Source organism: Rhinopithecus bieti, unplaced genomic scaffold (genome assembly GCF_001698545.2).
Source record: "Rhinopithecus bieti isolate Rb0 unplaced genomic scaffold, ASM169854v2 scaffold_22, whole genome shotgun sequence".
In the NCBI taxonomy this organism is placed as follows: Eukaryota; Metazoa; Chordata; class Mammalia; order Primates; family Cercopithecidae; genus Rhinopithecus; species Rhinopithecus bieti.
The window spans coordinates 1,063,082-1,072,392 of NW_016803136.1; positions in this window are offsets into that span (position 1 = coordinate 1,063,082).

Consider the following 9,311-nt stretch of genomic DNA (forward strand, 5'->3'; position numbering starts at 1 on the left):
CTAAAAAAAAAAAAAGAAGAAAATAAATAAAATAAAAATAAATCAATATGCTATATTCTGTTTACCAATATTGAATTTGTACTTTTTGCATTAATGTTAATGACTGAGATATTTCTACATTTATATATATATCTATATGTGTGTGTGTGTGTTTTCTTTTTTTTTTTTTTTTTTGAGACGGAGTCTAGCTCTGTCGCCCAGGCTGGAGTGCAGTGGCGCGATCTGGGCTCACTGCACGCTCTGCCTTCTGGCTTTACGCCATTCTCCTGCCTCAGCCTCTGGAGTAGCTGGGACCACAGGCGCCGCCACCATGCCCGGCTAGTTTTTTGTATTTTTTAGCAGAGACGGGGTTTCACTGTGTTAGCCAGGCTAGTCTTGATCTCCTGACCTTATGATCCGCCCGCCTCGGCCTCCTAAAGTGCTGGGATGACAGGCGTGAGCCACCGCGCCCGGCCTACATTTATATTTTTAGTGGAGTCTTTCCTGGGTTTGTGATCAGCCTTGTGCTCATGTTTTTAGAAGATTTTGGAAGTTTTTCTTCTTTTCCTATAGATTGGAACAATTTAAGTAGCCCTGGCTCTGGTAACATTCCCATCTCTTTTGTTTTTGAGACGGTGTCTTGCATTGTCGCCCAGCCTGGAGTGCTGTGCTTGATTTTGGCTCACCACAACCTCTGCCTCCTGGATTAAAGCAATTCTCCTGCCTCTGCCTCCCAAGTAGCTGGGATCACAGGCGTGAGCCACTGCGCCTGTCTAGTGCAGTGGAGTTTTTCTTGTTTTTGTTTTTGAGACAGTGTCTTGTATCCTCCCCTAGGCTGGAGTGCAGTGGAGCAATCTCGGCTCACTGCAAGCTCCGCCCCCCGGCTTCACGCCATTCTCCTGCCTCAGCCCCGGAGTAGCTGGGACCACAGGCGCCGCCACCACGCCCGGCTAATTTTTTTTGTATTTTTAGTAGAGACGGGGTTTCACCGTGTTAGCCAGGATGGTCTCGATCTCCTGACCTCATGATCCATCCGCCTTGGCCTCCCAAAGTGCTGGGATGACAGGTGTGAGCCACCGCGCCCGGCCCCTAGTGCAGTGGCTTTAATTGTGTTCCTAGGGACCCTTGGTGGGGGCTATGGAGGGAAGAAATGTCATGTGAATGACAGATGATATTTTATTGACACCAGTGCACACAGCTGCCACTGGAGCAATTATGTGCTTCAAAAATAACAAAACATGTAGTTGGAGTAGATTTTCAATAACATGAAATTACAAAGATTAAATTCCTGTTTTTTGTTGTTGCCGGAGTAAAAAGCTTTAAAGCCTTTTCTTGTATTTATTTCATGCTCTAGCCTTTTTCGGAGACCAAAATCTGCGCGTGGAATCACCTCCCAAACATGTATTCTGCCGTCAGAGCGCCAGCAAGGAATCTAAGTTGCTTCAGGCTATCACGATAACCCTTTCTCTCATCCCCAAAGCTTATCTGTAAAATTTGACATTTGCTCAGCAGAAGACAGTTCCCGATTCTGGGCTTCTTATCTGTGCTGTTCTCCCCCACAGGGAGAGGGCTGCCTGTCTTTGGTTACTCCTGGAGTGGAGTGAATGTGATTATTAAGCATAAGGATGAAAGCAAGATGGGGAGGCGGAGCATCAGATCCACACTCAGATTTTGCAAAATCAAAACAACTTACAACAGAAGCCCCTATCTTTTAGAACAACGTGCAATTTATTAATGGTCTATTTTCTCATCTTCCCTTCTGGGAAAGCTCACTCAGAGAAACCCTAACACACAACCAAAAAGCCTCTGATTACAAGTGACCTTTGCAAGGTGTTCTGTTTTCAAAGGGGTTTCAGAATCATAGAAGATGGAAGACATCTGAATTGAAACTCACCCCCGCACCCTAACCCTGGGAAAGAGGGAGGGGATCAAGATTACTGCCGGCCAGGCGCGGTGGCTCACGCCTGTAATCCCAGCACTTTGGGAGACCGAGATGGGCGGATTACCTGAGGTCGGGAGTTCGAGACCAGCCTGGTCAACATGTTGAAACCCCATCTCTACTAAAAATACAAAAATTAGCCCGGCGTGGTGGCAGGCGCCTGTAGTCCCAGCTACTCGGGAGGCTGAGGCAGGAGAATCGCTTGAACCCGGGAGGCGGAGTTTGCAGTGAGCTGAGAGCTCACTATTGTACTCCAGCTTGAGCGACAGTGAGACTCCTCAAAAAAAAAAAAAAAAAAAAGAGAGAGAGAGACACAGAAAGAGAGAGAGAGAGAATATTAGCTCCTCCGTGTTCCTCCAAATGGCAGAAACTAAATTCCCAAAGGGCAAATCTACCAAGGCTGATCCACTCCCTACCACATTGCCCTACTCCAACCCCACCGCCCTCAACCATTCTCCCTACCTTCCAGGGGAATTAGGAACCGAACAGAACTCCATCACAGCCAGTCTCGGTTACCCACTGACTTAATCTCTGATTCCACTCTGAGGAGAAAGTATATAAATTATTATAAAACCATCTGTTCCCTCTCTTTTCTGCAAAGACAAGAACCCGGGGCTGGGTAATACTGATGGCATTACGAGAGGTCTCTAGCTCACTGGTGTCTCCCTCCCCGCTTCCCCCAACAGCACCTAATCTGAAGATTTTCTTAAAAAAAAAAAAAGACCTTAACGCCCCAACTAATGTTTTTCGAACAGTAATAATTACAAATTCCAAACAAAAAGTTAGCGGCATGTGTCTGTGTGTGCGTCTCTTCCAGGCTTTTCATTTCAATAGATCTGCTAATTAAAAGCTATAATTTAACAAATAATGACCTAACCATCTCACTTTGAAATCAAACAAAAACCTACCACTAAAATGTTGGACTAGATAAAGATAATGAATCCGGGTGCCATTCACACTCGGGCTGGGCCCAGGCTGGCCCCCTTCCAGCAACGGGCCTGCGCGGTGATTAGCAGAAATAGCTTTTCCAGCCATTTGGAGCAAACTCACTACAGAGAGGATAAGTGAGCAATTTAGGAGTCTAAGAGTCTTTTTGGACCCACTCCCACTGCTGATGGAGCATTTATCTCTCCCCTGCCCTCGTTCATTGACACTTGGTCAATTTCATTTTCTCCCCGGCCCTCTTTGGCCCCTGGGGGAGAAAGTTATTTCTTAAGTAACAAGCCGGAAGGATTTGTGGGAACGAAAACTAGCAACGAAGCCAGGTGAAGATGCCCACTGAATCAGGCATCCTAAATGTTTGATAAAATAATAAAATGATGGGCCGGGCGCGGTGGCTCACACCTGTAATCCCAGCACTTTGGGACGCCGAGACGGGCGGATCACGAGGTCAGGAGATCCAGACCATCCTGGCTAACACGGTGAAACCCCGTCTCTAAAAATACAAAAACTAGCCGGGAGAGGTGGTGGGCACCTGTAGTCCCAGCTACACGGGAGGCTGAGGCAGAAGAATGGCGTGAACCCGGGAGGCGGAGCTTGTGAGCGGAGATCGCGCCACTGCACTCCAGCCTGGGCGACAAAGAGAGACTCTGTCTCAAAAAAATAAATAAATAAATAATTAAAAAAAAAAATAAATGATGGGCCGAGTGCAGTGGCTCATGCCTGTCATCCCAGCACTTTGGGAGGTCGAGGTGAAACGATCACCTGAGGTCCGGAGTTCCAGACCAGCCTTTCCAACATGGTGAAACGCTGTCTCTACTAAAAATACAAACATTAGCCTGGCGAGGTGGCACACACCTGTAATCCCAGCTACTGGAGAGGCTGAGGCAGGAGAATCTCTCTTTTTTGAGAATCTCGGCTCACTACAACCTCCGCCTCCCAGGTTCAAGTGATTCTCTTGCCTCAGCCTCCCGAGTAGCTGGGATTACAGGTGTGTGCCACCATGCCCGGCTGCTTTTTTTTTTTCTTTTAATAAAGACAGGGTTTCATCATGTTGATCGGACTGGTCTCAAACCCCTGACCTCAAGTGATCTACCCGCCTCGGCCTCCCAAAGTGCTGGGATTACAGGCGTGAACCACCGCGCCCGGCCAAGAATTGCTTGAACCGGGGAGGTGGAGATTGCAGCGAGCCGAGATCGTGCCATTGCACTCCAGCCTGGCGACAGAGCAAGACTCTGTCTCAAAAAAAAATATTTTTAATGTAAAAAATAATGAAATGATAAACAATGAAAGCAAGATTGTTTCCCACCTACTGCACCCCTTCCCTGAGCTGGGAAATGGGCACCTGTGCCAGGTTAAACATAGCTCGGTGTTCTGGAACCTTCTCCGCAGCTCCAGCTTACACCAGTCTGCGGAGAGGCTGCCCAGCTGCTGCACAGGAAACGCTCCCGCTCCGTGGGAGGAGCCGTCAAACACCGCCCCCTTCCTGGAGTCCAGGCGGGAACTGGAGAGAACTCGGGACTCTGGGAAAGTGCTGCGGAGCAGCAAAGAGCTCCCCGCGGAGCTGAGGCAGGAAGACCGGGCGCTGGCTGAGACCCCAGGAGAACCCAGACCTTCCACACGTCGGACCTGTCTGCAGGCGCAGGGAGGAGGCGCCTCCGGGTGTGCAGAGATCACACGGCCACCCGAGGACCTCGGCCTAATCCTGCCTTGAAATCTTAAATCCCAATGTCCGGAGGGCGCGGTGGCTCACCCCTGTAATCCCAGCACTTCGGGGGGCCGAGGCGGTTGGATCACAAGGTCAGGAGTTCGAGACCAGCCTGGCCAACGTGGCAAAACCCCATCTCTATTAAAGATTCGAACGGACGCAGTGGCTCACGCCTGTAATCCCAGCACTTTGGGATGCCGAGGTGGAAGGATCACCTGAGGTCAGGAGTTCAAGACCAGCCTGGCCAACATGGTGAAACCTCATCTCTACTGAAAATACAAACATTAGCCGGGCATGGTGGCAGTCGCCTGTAGTCCCAGCTACTCGGGAGGCTGAGGCAGGAGAATCGCTTGAACCCGGGAGGCAGAGGTTGCAGTGAGCCGAGATCACGCCACTGCACTCCAGCCTGGGCAACAGAGCGAGAGTCTGTCTCAAAATAATAATAATAATACAAAAAAATTAGCCAGGCGTGTTGGCGGTCGCCTGTAATCCCAGCTACTTGGGGGGCTGAGGCAAGAGAATCGCTTGAGCCCAAGAGGCGGAGGTTGCAGTGAGCCGAGACTGCACCATTGCACTCCAGCCTGAGCGACGAGCAAAACTCCATCTCAAAAAAGAAAATTAAATACATAAATAATAAAGCTTTGCTAATCCCATTTAATGATGTGGGATTTGGGTTTTCAAAGGCTGCTATTTCATAGATGAACACATTGACTTAATCCCAAATCTTTAGAGCAAAAGTATCAAATGTCAATTTTTTGTGTCAGCAGCCTGACTAGCAGTAGTGACTTGAGACAGGCTTTCACAGCTGGGCTGCCAAAGACGCGTCTACTAATTGATTTTATAGAACCTGTGTCATCACTAATTGGGAATATTTGCATTTCAAGAGAGGCAGAGTTCAAGTTCAAGCCATTCTTCCTCTCCTTCTATTGACTAAGAAGGGGCTGGTTCAGGACACCATTCCACCTTGTTTATCTCTGCATCTTCCAAGCACCTCAGGGTCCTTATAAAGATCAAAGCGGGGTGGGGGGACGCGTGGTGGGTCACGCCTGTAATCTCGGCACTTTGGGAGGCCGAAGTGAGTGGATTGTTCGAGCCCAGAAGTTCAAGACCAGCCTGGGCAACATGGTGAGCCCTGTCTTTACAAAAAACACAAAAATTACCCAGGTGTGGTGGCAGGTGCCTGTAGTCTCAGCTACTCATGAGGCTGAGGTGGGAGGACTGCTTGAACCCAGGAGGCAGAGGTGACAGTGAGCTGTGATCACACCATTGCACTCTAGCCTGGGCGGCAGAGTCAGATCCTGTCTCAAAAAGAAAGAAAAAAGGCCGGGTGTGGTGGCTCACACCTGTAATTCCAGCACTTTGAGGGGACGAAGCAAGTAGATCACTTGAGGTCAGGAGTTCAAGACCAGCCTGGCCAACATGGTGAAATCCTGTCTCTACTAAAAACACAAAAATTAGCTGGGTGTGGTGGCCGGCACCTGTAATCCCAGCTACTCAGGAGGCTGAGGCGGGAGAATTGCTTGAACTTGGGAGGTGGAGCTTGCAGTGAGCCAAGATGGCACCACTGCACTGCAGCCTGGGTGACAGAGCGAGACTCTGCCTCCAAAAAAAAAAAAAAGAAAGGAAGAGCTGGCCGGGCGCGGTGACTCAAGCCTGTAATCCCAGCACTTTGGGAGGCCGAGACGGTCGGATCACGAGGTCAGGAGATCGAGACCATCCTGGCCAACACAATGAAACCCCGTCTCTACTAAAATACAAAAAACTAGCCGAGCGAGGTGGCGGGCGCCTGTAGTCCCAGCTACTTGGGAGGCTGAGGCAGGAGAATGGCGTGAACTTGGGAGGTGGAGCTTGCAGTGAGCCAAGATGGCACCACTGCACTCCAGCCTGGGTGACAGAGCGAGACTCTGCCTCCGTCTCAAAAAAAAAAAAAAAAAAAAAAGAAAAAGGAAGAGAAAATAAAAGATCAAGCCTGACAATCATGATATACGCATTAAATGGACTAGGACCATCTGTATTCCTTCAGACTCCTCACATTGCCATTGCAAACAACAGCTAAAGTAACAGGTCAATACACTGCTTCAATAATAGGGTATTTTGGCCCATGTAACTGAACAGTTTGGGGATAGATCTTTAGGCGTGGTGAGATCTAGTGTTCAAACAATGTGACCAAGAGCCTGGTTTTTCTCTTACCGCATTTCCCGGCTCTCTGGCTCTCTTTTCTTGCTGCAAATAGCTGCGTTCTCCGACCTGTTCCCATCTTCATAGTTGCCCGGTGAAGACAGTCATTTCCCAGAGCTAGAGCCATGCTCATGTATGTCCAGCAGGTGCGAGTCTATTCAGGCAATTTCCACAAAGGAGGTATTTCATTCCTGGCAGCTCCAGCAAACATCTCCGGGCATCTTATTGGCTCTGACTGGCAACTGCCCGTCCCTGAATCATGTGCTGTGGCCAAGAGGGGAGTCTCCGACAGGCTTAAGCCGATCCCGTTCAAAATGCTGAGGACAAAGGAATGGAGACGCTCCAACAGAAAAGGGAGGTTTTTTTTTCTTCCTTTTTGTTTTTTTCTTTTTTTTTAGACAGGGTCTCACTCTGTCACCCAGGCTGGAGTGTAGTGGTGTGATCTCAGCTCACTGCAACCTCCACCTCCCGGGTTCAAGCGATTCTCCTGCCTCGGCCTCCCAAGTAGCTGGGATTACAGGTGCCTGCCACAATGCCCAGCTAATTTTTGTATTTTTAGTAGAGACGGGGTTTCACCATGTGGGCCAGGATGGTCTCGAACTCCTGACCTCAGGTGATCCGCCCGCCTCGGCCTCCCAGAGTGCTGGGATTACAGGCGTGAGCCACCACACCCAGCCAAGAGATATCACTTTAGTGAGAGAAGGCAGGGTGGATGCCAGGAAAACAAGCAGAAACGCAAACCACACCTGCGGGCTCCTGGTGGGTGGAGGTGCTGGGTGGGAGCAGTTTCCTTTCTGGCTTCTCTCTCAGGGCTCTCACTGCAGCAGCTTCAAGGGTGAGAGCTGGAGGCCACAGAGCCCGGGCCCATCCGGCTGTGTGTCGGTGGGGGCAGGGGGACAAAGGCTGATGCCCTGTGCTCACCAGTCCACCCCTCACCAAGCTTCCCCGGCTGCCCAGCACTTCCTTCTTCCTTTCCCTCACCTGCCAGACTCCTGTCTCTGAGGCAGTTCTAGTCTCTTTGATCATGTTCAGCTGCCTCAATTTCACGCACATGAGGGAAGTTTTTCTGATTCCTTGTAGGCCTGAAACCCCCTTTTTATTTTGCTTTTAGAGATTGGGTCTCGCTTTGTCGCCCAGACTAGAGTACAGTGACACGATCTTTGCTCACCGCAGCCTCAAACTCCTGGGCTCAAGGGATCCTCCCACCTCAACCTCCTGAGTAGCTGGGACTACAGGTGCATGCCACCACCCACAGCTAATTTTTTAATTTTTTGTAGAGACAGGGTTTCTTAATAATGATGTGTCAATATGGATTAGTTAATTGTAATAAATGTACTACAGTCATGTGATATGTTAATAACAAGGAAATGGGCTCAGGGTATATGGGGGACTCTTGGTATTAGCTTCTGACTTTTTCTGTCCATCTTTTTTCTTTCTTTCTCTTTTGAGGCAGTTTCACTCTTGTCCCCCAGGCTGGACTGCAGTGACACGGTCTCCACTGAGTGCAACCTCCGCCTCCTGGGTTCAAGTGATTCTCCTGCCTCAGCCTCCCAAGTAGCTGGGATTACAGGCACCCACCACCACACCTGGCTAATCTTTGCATTTTTAGTAAAGACGGGGTTTCACCATGTTGGCCAGGCTGGTCTCGAACTCCTGACCTCAGGTGATCCACCTGCCTCAGGGTCCCAAAGTGCTGGGATTATAGGCAGGAGCCACTGCACTCGGCCTAATTTTTCTGTACCTCTAAAATCATTCTAAAAAATAATGTTCATTAAAGCATGAAAAATGGGCGGTTGGTCACAGCAATTCACAAGGTCAGGAGTTCAAGACCAGCCTGGCCAACATGGTGACATCCTGTCTCTACTAAAAATACAAAAATTAGCCAGGCGTGGTGGTGCACGTTTGTAATCCCAGCTACTTGGGAGGCTGAGGTGGGAGGATTGCTTGAGCCCAGGAGGTGAAAGCTGCAGTGAGCTGTGATTATGCTACTGCCCCTCAGCCTGAATGACAGAATAAGACCGTGTCTCAAAAAAAACAAAAATGAAAACCAAAAACAGAAAACCACCCCCCCAAAAAAAACCCTTGAAAAATCAAAAAGCAACTGGAGAGAGGGAGTAATAGCTAGCGGCTCAAAGTGTACCTTCTGTGAGGATGGGAGTGGAGATGCTTCCCCCACTCCCTGCCCCAGCAACAGGGTTATCTTCAGACGGCAGGAGGAGAGGACGTGCAAGTGGGTGAGATAGATCTCTTTGTTGGCCCAGGCAGGAAGCTGAGGGTTCACACCTGTTGGCCTCAATTTTTCCTGAGACAGGAGAGGTGGGCTGTGTGCAATGAAACTGTGGGTTGCAAGCAATGAAGACTTGGAGATCCCCCAAGAGAAGCGCAGGAGAAACCTGACCGGAGCAAAAGAGCAGTTTCCTCTCCCAGCACTGATGAGGAGATAAAACTTCAGTTTTTGCAGGGGCAGCCCCAGGTGGACAGCATCAAGCAGCAGGGCCTTAGCCCAATTAGAGGCCTGAATTAAGCGCTTCATGGGGTTCCACATTTTTTTTTTTTTTTTTTTTTTTT